At 41.5% G+C, this 12328-nt stretch overlaps 1 protein-coding gene across 1 annotated transcript in view; it reads right to left on the bottom strand.

The window, feature by feature from the left end:
* NRG1 (neuregulin 1) overlaps positions 1-11429 on the bottom strand; it is a 312373-nt gene extending 300944 nt beyond the window's left edge. The window contains exon 1 of the mRNA XM_014958107.1: positions 11357-11429. The gene's annotated coding sequence lies outside the window, so the exon portion shown is untranslated. The remainder of the gene's footprint in view (positions 1-11356) is intronic.
* Between the last annotated feature and the right edge of the window lie 899 nt (positions 11430-12328).

Raw genomic sequence — 12328 nt, 5'->3', positions numbered from 1 at the left:
CTGCCTTCGTTCTCTTGAGGCAGGGATACCAAACTCATCTTGGAGGCACGTGAACAGCTGATACTGTCAACAATGTAATCAAAAAGCTGCTTCAAACCCATACCTCTGGACTCAGTCAGGGTCATTTCTGTCTTTTCCCTTCATATCCTGAGACCGGTTCTTGCCCATTGCCAGAAGAGATTTTGAGCAACTTCTTCATACCGACCACTTTTGTTTTGTACCCACGTGCCTTTTCTGGCCTTTGCTCATTGCAGTTCAATTTGTACAAAAGAAAGAAAATTGAGGGATCCTTTCTAAACTCTGCTCTAAGGAAGGTTTTCCACATCCAGCAGCCAAATGACCAATTTTCCAGTGCCTAAGCAGTGTAGGGTGAACACAACCAATTCTACTGTTCTTCCTATGCACTTTGGAAGAGGAATGTCCCTCCTTGTCAAATGTGCAGCAGCAGGGTGTGACAGAGTGTGTATTTTGCTGTCAGTTCCCATGGCTGGGCAGTTCTTGGCTGCTCATCAAGCTTTGAATCCAAAACTTCCACAAATCAAAACCACAGGCCTATCATGGCTACGCAGAGCCCCAAGCCCAGCAGATTCATTGAGCCTTTACAAAGATTAGCCATTAGACAGTGACAAAATCCTCATAGCATGAACTGCAATTAATACAAGCAAATGGGACCTCTTTATCATCAAGCATCTGTTTGCAGTCTATTTTAATCACAGTACATTCAGGTTTCCAAAGAATGGAAATTGAGGGCACAGTTATGTGCTCAGAATTTAAGAACAGATGCAAACTGATGCCTGCTGGGCATGAACATGCTGGTAACCTTCTATATTGGAGAGAGAAATGAAACCAAATATAGATGGGATTAGCAAGTAGAGAAGTGAGGTATATTTCTGCAAGCAAAACAGAAACCATTGTGCATTCATTGGAAAGAAGATAGAAAAAATCTTGGGTCTTGACTCTTTACCTTATACCAATAGGGTAAAGATGTGATAGAAACCTGGCAAACTTGACTTCTCCACTTATTCTAATCAAGAAGCATTTCTGTAAGGAGGGAAACTGCCTTATGCTGGTTTCAGGGTGACAGAATATGGTGTACTCATTTAAAATTGATATTCTGTAAAGCTGAATGCTGGATCATCTGTGACAGCTTGTTCCTGCAGCTATAGCCTGGATTGTAGTCCACGTCCTACATCCCTTCTCTCAAAAAGTAGTGAGTCTGCCCTGTCAGTAAAGCCTAGACCCAATTGCCCAGCCAAACCTTGAAGACCCTTGAAGACAAGGGAGCTTTTCTCACACTTGAAATAAGAACAAATGCTTCCTGAGTGCCCTAAATCCAGTCTTGATCTAAAGCCCACATGGACTTCTGTAAGGCCTTTGACATGGTCCTCCACAATATCCTTCTCTCTAAATTGAAGAGATATGGATTTTATGGGTGGACTGTTTGGTGGATAAGGAATTTTTTGGGTGGTTGCATCCAGAAGGTAGTGGTCAATGACTCAATATCCAGATGGAGATCAGTGACAAATGGTGTGCCCTCAGGGGTCCCCTTGGGGTCAGTACTTGTTAATATCTTCATCAATGACACAGACAGTGTAATTGAGTGCACCCTCAACAAGTCTATGGACAACACCAAGCTGAGTGGTGTGGTTGACATGCTGGAGGAAGGGATGCCATCCAGAGAGTTCTGGACAAGCTCAAGATGTGGGGCTATGTGGACCCCATGATGTTCAACTAGACCAAGTGCAAGGTCCTGTACCTGCATCAGGGCAACCTTTGGTATCAATACAGCTGCGGGAATGAAGGGAATTAGAGCAACCTCGCTGAGAGAGACTTAGGGGTACTGGTGGATAAAAAGGTGGACATGAGCCAACAACGTGCGTACCATATCCTGGGCTGCACCAAAAGAAGTGTGGCCAGCAGGTTAAGGAAGGTGATTCTGCCCCTCTACTCCACTCTGGTGAGTCCCCATTTGGAGTACTGTGTCCATCTCTGCAGTCCTCAGCACAGGAAAGACATGGACCTGTTGGAGTGGGTCCAGAGGAGGGCCACAGAAGTTATCAGAGGGCTGGAGCACCTCTGTTTTGAGGCTAAGAAAATTGGGCTTGTTCATTCTGGAGAAGAGAAGGCTTGGGGGAGACCTTACTGTGGCTTTCAGTACTTAAAGTGGGCTTATAAAAAAGATGGGGACAAACTTTTTAGCGGGGCCTGTTGCAATAGAACACGGGATAATGGCTTTAAAGTGAAAGAAGGAAGATTCAGACTAAATATTTGGAAGAAATTTTAAATTTTTTTATGCTGACGGTGGTGAAACAATGGAACAGCTTGCTCAGGGAAGTGATAGATGCCCTATCCCTGGAAACTTTCAAGGTGAGGTTGGACAGGGCTCTGAGCAACCTGATCTAGTTGAAGATGTCCCTGCTCATCGCAGGGATGTTGGACTAAATGACCTTTAAAGGTCTCTTCCAACCAAAACTATTCTATGATTCTATGGATGTGAGAATTCATCTAGGAGGAGGCTGATCTGCTGGGTAGTTATCTTATGACATTACATTTAGAAGACACTGATGGGAAAGCAGACGCACTTCAGGTAGCCACGGTAAGGCAGAAATATACTTGCACTCTTGACAATAGCCATCTTTCAGAAGTCCTGGTTTTTGGAAAGAGGCACAAGCAATGGGAAGAAAAGTAAAGTCATCCCTGTTGGGAAGGCAGTCCTGTGAAATCCCTCCAAGCATGGGGCTTGAGTGTCTCCTACGTGTTGAGGTGTTCCAGTAACGCCCATGGTGAACTGAAGTGCTCCTGCTATTTGACCAGTATTGTGGGCAGCAGAATAAACAATGCTTTTCTGTGGTGCTGCATTTCACAGCTAGACTGGCCACTTGTAGAAGCCTTTCCCCTCACTCCAGCCTTCCTAACACCTCTCTGGTTTGGACTCTAATGTCTAATAAGGGTTGAACTAAAATGTCAGCCTTTCCCTGAGCAGAGATGTTACTAGTGTATTTCTTCTGCCACCAGTCCCCTGATTCACCTGAAAACTACCCCTGCAAAAGGAGGGTTTTGACTAGTTTTTTAGTCAGTTCTTGCAATTGCAGGAACAGATGAGATCACACAAGAGAGGAGTCAGGGAAGCACGGCTGGGAGTTGGGATAGTGCAGCCTCAACCTTGTTTCTCATTCTACTGATTTTGACAACAGCCCTCTGTTATCATTGGCCTTGTAAAAGAGTGGCAAAAAGCTCTTTGTAAACACTTTATCAATGGAGAAAACCCCAAAGGCTGTAACTCATTTAAAATCACAGAAAAAAATTAATTCTGCATACTGGAAATATAAAAGCAGCCAAAGTCATTATAGCGGCTTTGTAAGAGACTGTAAGAGCCTTTTTTTTTTTTCTCCCTCCTGAATTTATGTCAGCCCCACTAAACATCGTTTTGTCACTTGCATCGCCTTTTTGTCCATGTAGACCCTACGAACTTAGTCCTGATTTACAACAGTGAGAGGAAATCAGGAACTTGGCTGCATCTATGGGATGGCACGGGGAGATGGCTGCAGCCAGTGGCACGCACACAATTCCCTTCACATTCCTGTAGGCTTAGTCAGCACAATGGCAGTCCTGTGACAGTGTCCTGTGACAGTGACAAATGCATGTGGGCTGTTGTAGAGATTGCTAAACAAGAGGAAGTAAAAGGCTGTCGTCTTACAGAAAAATACTTTCTCCTTGTTATATGAGGCATAATAAGAATAACACAGGAAAAGATCCTTAATGACACTCTAGTCTGACCAGCCTGTTTGTTCCTGAAGCAGTTTCATCCTTCAGAATCTTATCTACACCAGTAACTAAACTCCCTGAGCAGTTCACACCAACTGCCCTGTCAGCACAATTGAGCTTTACACAAGCGAGGACCCACTCCTGCAGGCAGCCAACAGCCTACAACACTTTGCTGCACATGAATAAAGGGAGCCAGGGAAAAGGAAGTTACAATCCATGCCTATGTAAAAAGTTGTAAAACATGTCCCATCTTATTTCACCAAATACAACCTGCTAATTATGTGTTGGTAAATTCGATACTTTGCTTTCTTTTCTCTTGAGCTCACATTGCCTGCTGGACCCTGACTATTCTAGATACACTTAGCACATGTCCCACAATTTTTGTGAGTTTTTCTGCTGTTTCCAGTAAAGGATTCAGGTAACTAAAGAACGTTGCTCCTTTCAGCTGAGTAAGTTTGTGTAAAGAAATTACTCCATACCTGCCTAGTGCAAGAGAGAGCTGCAGCAGCTGTAACAGAAAGGGCTTGTAAACTATGGTTTCCTCTGAATTTTCAAAAGTCATATTCCTCATACAAGTACAAACTTCATGTGAAAACACTACATTGTGAGAAAAAATAATCTTCCTTTTCTGAATTCTTCCTCTGTCAGACTGTTAAGATTTGTGGCAAATACTTTGGTGTGAAGTGAAATAATTATAATGCTTAATTATATCAGAGCTGAAGTCCACTGTAGAGAAATTGTTTTTGACTTAAAAAAAAAAAAGAAAGGATAGAAACTTAATTTTATAATTCAAGATAATGTTGTGGTGAAAGCAATACATTTTAAGAAAGAAAAACATCACCATGACTTGGCCATTCTGAACAAAAAAGTCAGTTTCAAACTACAAGGGTTTTTGGCTATATTGAGAGCAGTGTTAAATTCTTGCTTTAGCACTGGCAGGACAAGAACTGCTGTAGACATTTCACCAGATGCTTACTGGTGATGTTGGGGTCTCATAGGATATGCATATCACTCAGAGGACACGACACAAGTTCTTGTAAGTTAATTGCATAAAGAATGTATAACCAGTTAATCTTTTGCAGTTTAACCAGTAATTTACTTTGGGTGAACATAATTACTGTGGAATGAGAATGGCTATTACACGCTGAGCTGTAATACTGGCATATACTAACAAAATACATAAATAAGTAGCATTTGAAATGTACTTGACTCACAATATTGCAATAATTCCTTTGTAGAAGGAAACCCTATCTATTCCTAGATAAAGGGAAATTAGAGATCTGAGGAATTTAGATGTTAAATTATTGCATACTAACATATCTTGGCTGTGGAGAAAGACGTTGCATAATGTGCCCCAGCAGACCTGGACATGGATGCCTTATTTGCAGCCCTGTGGATCCTCCAAGCAAGCCTACCTGTCCATTCCCACAGCTTGCTTTTTCACATTGCTAATAAACTTGGATACTGCTGTTATGACAATAGTGAACAGCTCTAACTCTACATCTTGGTCACTGACTTCATACTAGGCTGAAAGTTAAACCTGCTCACCTGTTTCCTCAGACTGTCATTAATGGAAATATTCAAGCTCCAAGAACACCTAAATCAACATGATTCTTCTGCAAGTTGCATTAAAAAGTCAGATTTCCTGACTCACTGTGAATCAGTATGATCAGAATACATTACTTATCAGCAGCTGGACACCTGAAAGGCTTAATTCAGCCGAAATAAATACAGAGCAGTTCAAAAAAGGAAGCTATATCAAATTATAGCTTGTATATGACCCAAGGCCTTCTAAATCTTATGTTTCATAGTGACCAATCCCAGGAATTTCTCAGGTAATTTTCTGCCTAATGCAGATTGCCTATCTGCTAGATTGTCTTATTCTAATAGAGACTAGCATAATACCCAAAGTACAGCATCTAGTGTCCCTTCCAGAATTTTCATCATAATTAATTATTACCTGTCTAGGTATTCCTGTAAAGTTGCTAATGCTTCTTTAGACTTAACTAAACTCTTGGCTTCAAAATCTTCCTGTGGTAGTGGATTCAACAGTCTAATTACATGTTGGGAAACTGTCATCTTTAATTTCTACCATTGAATTCTTGTATTTTAAGGCAGAAGTGTCTATTCCTCTACATCTAGGTTATTCCATTTTATGTTTCCTATTACCTGCTGTGTGTCCTGTTCACAAAAGGAACAGTCAGATGCAAGAGTACTGACTTAAAAAAAATACAATAATTTGATTTCCTCACAAAACTGCATTAACTTGATCTAAACTGCAGGTGCTTCTATAAATTTCTGCAGTTTATGCCTTTTTTCTACATCCCAGACAATTCCTGAGCTTTCAGACTCTGCATGGTTAGCTACCTGCTAAAGACAAGCTTTAAAGACACCTGAATAAAATCCCTGTATAATGCTCACTTATAGTGGCTGAGGACCTGGCCTATACTGTTTTATTTCCATGAGCTTTCTACAAAATTCAGATGAAGGCAAATTCTCCTTCTGTCTTCATTGTTTTTCAAACCCTGCTCTTGAATTTAACCCTTTATTTTAGATTAACATATCTCTGAGTGAGAGTGCCCACACCAGGATCTAATTCTGTGTAATAAATGCACTTCAAAAATTCATTCAGATCCTGTTGCCGGGGTGTCCCCATGTAAACAGGTTCCAGAATATCTATGAAATGCACCTATAAAATACAAGATCTAATATAAAAAAAAAAAGACCAAACACCAAAAACCCAACAAAGAAACAAACTCAAAACAAAACACACATACAAAAAAACCACACACAAAAAAGCAATTATTGAATTTTTTATCTTTTAAATACATCACCTAGAGGCAGTCATTAAAAAAAAAAAGTCCCACAACCTTTAATACCTTGAAGTATATAAAGATCAATATCTGCTCTTTCTGAACTCCATGAGTGCCTCTCCCCTGTTCCCCTATCTTGACCAATGGACTCAAACTTCTTGCTGGGGCTCGCTCTGCAGTGGTGCTGGCACTGCTGAGACCCTCCTGACTTGCCAGTCTCCCACTGACCACTGGTATATGCTTTTGTCCGATCTCTGCCATCACCTCTGCCTGTCTCTCTCACCTGGAAATCTGTGTTGCCTTAGTGTTGTGGATAAGGAACCTGAGGGCCATAATCCAGCAGTGGCATACATCATCACTTCAGAAGGAGACCAGTGACATTATACCTCCGTTTGGACACAAATTCGCTCCAAAGTTGTTCAGGTTTATACAACTCTATGTGCATTAGGAGCCTGTGACTGCTAACAAGTGCTGTCGAGCCATTCTGCTGTCCTTAAAAGTTGCTCCACATGATGAGAACCATCGACCTTCTCTCTCAGTAGCTGGTTGTTTTCTGCTGCTTGCAGATCTTGGCACCAAAATTTGTGCCAGAGTGACATTTCTGTAGCAGCTTCCATTAACTGGAATAAAAACAATCATTTGAAATTGGCAGCTGTGATGGAATGAAATGTTTCCATAGAAGGCACTGCAGAATTATTTCTTGCTAATGCTACAATTGTGGGCAGGACGCTCCTGTGGAAGATTTTCCATCCAATTTGTATTGTGACAGACATGATTAGGATGCTGACAAAATCAAGGCATCATGGTGTATAAGTGAGAGCACAGAAAGGATAAAGGTTTAACTCTTGTAATAGCAAAGTCAGCTGGTAGCAGTGCTATTAGTAATACAGATTCGCTTTCTAAATTTTCTCTGTGAACTCTGCCAGCAGAACTAGTGGTCATTAGCAGACTGCAGAAACAGTTTGGTGCATATCAGGGAGTCGACTAGTTTGCTTTTTAATGAATGGCCATTAAAAAAGCTAGTAATGTCATAAATAACATGAAAAAAACAGAAAAAACAAATTCAATTATAATCATTAATCTTGCTGATATGATACTTATCCCCAAACTCACTAAAATGAATCTCAGCCACCCAGGCAGCCTCAGTGGATTCTGATGCGGAATTTTAAGAAGCAAAATACAACAGCCAAGAAACCCAGAATGCAGCATGATAGCTTGAAATTTCTTGCTTCTGTTTCAGATATGAACAGTCACTAGTGTGTCAGAAAATCAGTCTTTTTTTCAAACCTATGTCAGTTGGTATGAGAGAATATCTGTTATTACCTCTTCCTACAGATCCTGCCTCAGGTAATACTTAGGAGCTCAGTATGCACAGCGGGAACTTATAATGAGATTCCCATCACTACAAAAAAGAAAGGTTAACAAAACATTCAGAAGAAACTATCTGATGTCCATCAAAACTAAATGGGAGCCCAGGGTTTGAAAACACACAATATAAGAGTAATGGATGTGATATCACAAGTCATTACAGTAATGCAACAATACTTTCTTCCCACTGAAAGAGCTCAGGACTTTATCACAATGTCACATCAGAGTCACTGGCATTTACCCCTTGGAGAATATCTATTTCCTTTCTAAACACTGGTGTAAACTTAGCTGGATTGACAGCCCCAGGACCTGACCCGCTCAATTTAGCTACACAACAGGAACAATGCTGTCAGAGTGAGTTGCCTCTAGCTCTGATCCCCAGGACTTCTGTGAAAGGACAGTTTTGTCCTTCTGCCCTTGAGAGAGTTCAGTCAGTCTCAGTCTTATGGGGAACAAGGTTTCTCTGCCTGTTCAAGATTGCCAGCTCACCTTCCAGTCCCCGTTTCCTAAAATTCTAGTTACTCTGTGTATTCAGCAGACTTCATTTTAATTTCTCTCCCCTCCACTGCATACTACTAGGAGACAGCATTCATCTGGTGGACAGCTTATTTCCAGTGAAGGAAGATATTTTCTGCAGCTTAGGTGCTAGACCAAGTATCAGAATATATGTACCTTAATACACATGACTTTGCCACCGATTTTACCATAGACAGTAGAAGATGATGTTGTTTGGAAGGGCCCTCTGGGTCCAAACCCTGCTTAAAGCATGACTTCCAGGTTCAATCAGCTTGCTCCAAGCCTTGTTTAGTGAAGTTTTCAGTGTCCCCAAGAATGAGGATTGTATACCCTCTCTCAACCCCAACTCCAGTATTGCCCCACCCTCAGAGGGAAATTTCTACATTGTTACAGAGCTTAGACCCCCTCCTTTTTCTTGCCCTTTAGTCTGTCCACCTAGATAGACTATCTCTGCCTGCTTGTACAAGGCTTTGTCATTCATAGGAGACCACCCTTAATAATAATAATAATAAAATCCTAACAAGATTTTGAGATGCTGTTGGGAATGCCCCAGGATTGCATAATTACAATAATTTCAACACTAAGCTGTGCAGGTCCAGTTTCTGACTGGGAGAGTGGGAAAAGCTACATACAAACAAATGGAATAAAAAAAAATACAATGCATTGGCCAAGCATTGGGAATAGCCTTGTCCAATAGCTCACCTACTTGGTATTACTGTGCTGTTGCTTTTCTTGCCTGAATTTTCCCCTGAAAACTCATGCAGTATAGCCTCAAACTGTTCTTCCCAGAGAGGAAGCACAGCGGACATCAACAAAACCAATCACAGTTCAAAGCAGGGCTTGAGATCTAACCACAACCCATCTGGAATTTTGATTAAATGCTTTTACACCTTGAGGAAGAAAAGAAAAATAGCTGAAAATAGAGTGCTGGTCTATACAAGTGCTGGATTGACAACTAGGTGAGCCAAAGGGAATATATGATAGTGTTGTATTTCATAGAGACTTTAAGTCCCCAAACGTGCTTTACAGCTCGTCCTCTCCCAAACCATGAGGCTGTATACATCTGAGGCTGTTGCTTTTTTCTGTTGCTTTTTTTTTCGTCTAGGACCTGGTAAAATGTAATCCCTGTGTTGTAGTTCAGATCCCGTCATTGACTGCTAAGGGCATCCTATGATCCTGTGGTGCTCAGCCTCCTATCTTTGAAAGACCTTACAATCTTTTAAAATCACTTCTATCTGGCAAAAATACAGGCCTAGGTCCCTCAAATGCATTTTGCAATTTCACAGTGAGTCTTTCTGTTGATCTCAAGACTTATATCCACATGTTTACTTACACATGGAACTGCTCACAGGATGGATACAGCTGTCTAAACATCTGGTCTGATGCACTGCCCAGGATATCAACACTTCCAAGCAATCATTTACAGAAGTGACCATCAGACTGCATGAACTGTGGGACTTAAACAAACCATCAGAAAACTGAAAAGGGAGAACAAATACAGTATGACTCACTGAAGAACTTGAGGCAAAGAAGTATGGTAAGAAGAAACAAGCAGCTCTTTGCTTAAGAGTCACAAATCAGTGAGATATTGGTCTGTGCTGTAAATTTTCCATTGCTCACTGTGCAGCATGAAATCAGATTAGAGTATTGTTTATGATAACATCATCACAGTTACATTTACAGCTTGTGAGCAAGATTTTAACAAATATAATCAAACATATTGATAAAAAGCTGCATCTTCATATATATACCAAAGATAGAGTGTTTAGTAGACACATGGGCAATGTTAGAACTATGATGGAGGATGTAATTTTTCCAACTGTCTTTGAAGTGGAGGGGTGAATAGAAGATTTTTCCAGACCTTAGACCAGACAATTTAGCTAAAAAACAGTTCATTGTGACATTTTCAGCCCTCAGACTGCTGTTCCAGAAACAAGAACTGCTTTTTCTGGATCTTTTCACTACCATCTCTTTTCCCTTCTGGTGTCCTCTCCATTTGCCATCACCTATTCTCATTCTTTCCAGCCCATCCACTTGTCCAGTTCTGCTTTAACACACTCTCTCCTTCCCCAGATACCTTCTCTGTGATGCTGGGCCAAAGCTTGTTGGTACCATGAGAGTCACCAAAAGGAAAATATAGGACAGGAGTATCTTGGAAACAGTGAGGAGCATGTGTTATTTTTCATTTGCTCTGTATAATGAATTTTAATTTCCCCTCCTACAACCCCGTAAGGAGTCTCTCCCCACAACACACATACCAGGAGAAAAGCCCACCGAGGACTGAGATCACGAGTGTTGGATAATGTTGCGTGCATGCATAATGAGGGAGAAAGAGCACATTATACCTTGCTAGGGCTTGTCTTCCCCATCCAGGTGCTTCAAGGAGCACCAGGAAATCTAAGTGATAGCAGCTAAATTACCTCAAAACTGAAAGCAATGCCTCTTCACCTGTCCTAAAACAGATCAGTGCTTCTATACAAATCTGAGACCAGCAACTCTTGTCTCCAGCAGGGAAAGTAACAGTTCAATGAAGAGCCTTGTCTGTGTATGGCTTTCAGCCTACTCCTCTCTAGGCAGCTGAAGTGTTTTAAGCTTTCTTGGTGGCCTGTTTTCTCTAAATAAGATACAGATCTGAAAGCCTATTCTGTTGGTAAAATGCCCTGGCAATGGCCTTTGCACATCAGGATCATTATATCTTTCAGGAAACCCTACCTTTATCTAATGTTTTAGTGAGGCATCAAAAACCTGCAGGCTGCTCCAATCAGACAGAGCTAGGGGTAATAAACCTACCCTCTCCCTCCTCTTCTGGAAGCCCTCTGTAGAGTTCTTGCACCTTCCACATGCACATAAACAAATACCATTTCAAGGAGTTCCCCAATTGCAAATTGACTCACTGTTGGAACTGTTGTTGATGTCCGTCTGAGTTGGCGCCAGGCTGTACTGAATTGACCCTTCAGAGGTGGCCCTTCCTGACAGTAAATGAGAGAGGAGAAGGGAGTAAGGGAAGGGGAAAAGAAAGGGAAGAAAAGGGAATATTTAGATAAACTCACTGAACAGATCTGTAGACCCCCTCCACTGTTTTTTAACACAACTTTTTACTGTCCTCCCCCTGCTCCAACGTACACACTCACATGCACACAAACGCATCTCCCAGTATCTTCTGCCAAGGGGTCTCATTTGCTTTGTCTGAATTTCAGCCCAGTGGGAATACCCTGTACTGGGGTCATTAAAGAAGGTGAAGAGCACATAAGCTGCAGAACTGGTGATGCCATTGCAATAGGTATATGCAGAACTTCATTGGCAGATAAGATGCTTGCAGGCCAGGCCGTCAAGACTGAGCTAATCTTTCAGCATTTCTTTGAGGACAGATGCATCTGGTAGGACCCGAATGTTAAACATGAGCATGTCAGCCCTGTTGTCCTGGTCATTAACAGACATTGGATGCAGCAGAAAACAACACAGTTTAGCAGAACTTCTCATTATGAATAACATTTCCCTCAGAAAAGTGCAATCCAAGTCCTCTTTGGCATTAAGGGTATGTTTGACTCAGGTCAGCAAAAGCTGTGTTACTAACATGACATGTATCTCCTTAACAAGCTGCACTTGTGAATTTGCTATGGAAGGAATAGTCCCTGCTGCAGAAGGTACAGAGGTACAGGCATCAGACTGCTCTGATGTTCTTTGCTCCAACATGCTGCTCTGCAAATGATGCACCAGAGAAGGACTGACAGCCTCTCAGCCTGAAAGCACTGAGTCCACGTACTTTAACATTCAAGGTCATGCTCATGACATTTCCAGTCTAGTTCTCTTCTTTTTAGCCTTCTCATTTGCACAAGGTCTGAGTATCAGAGTTAGGTCATATGACT

Source organism: Calidris pugnax, unplaced genomic scaffold (assembly GCF_001431845.1).
Source record: "Calidris pugnax isolate Ruff unplaced genomic scaffold, ASM143184v1 scaffold317, whole genome shotgun sequence".
NCBI classification, from domain to species: domain Eukaryota; kingdom Metazoa; phylum Chordata; class Aves; order Charadriiformes; family Scolopacidae; genus Calidris; species Calidris pugnax.
Note: the sequence above shows the minus strand (reverse complement) of the source record. Positions and strands in the feature narration are given on the sequence as shown.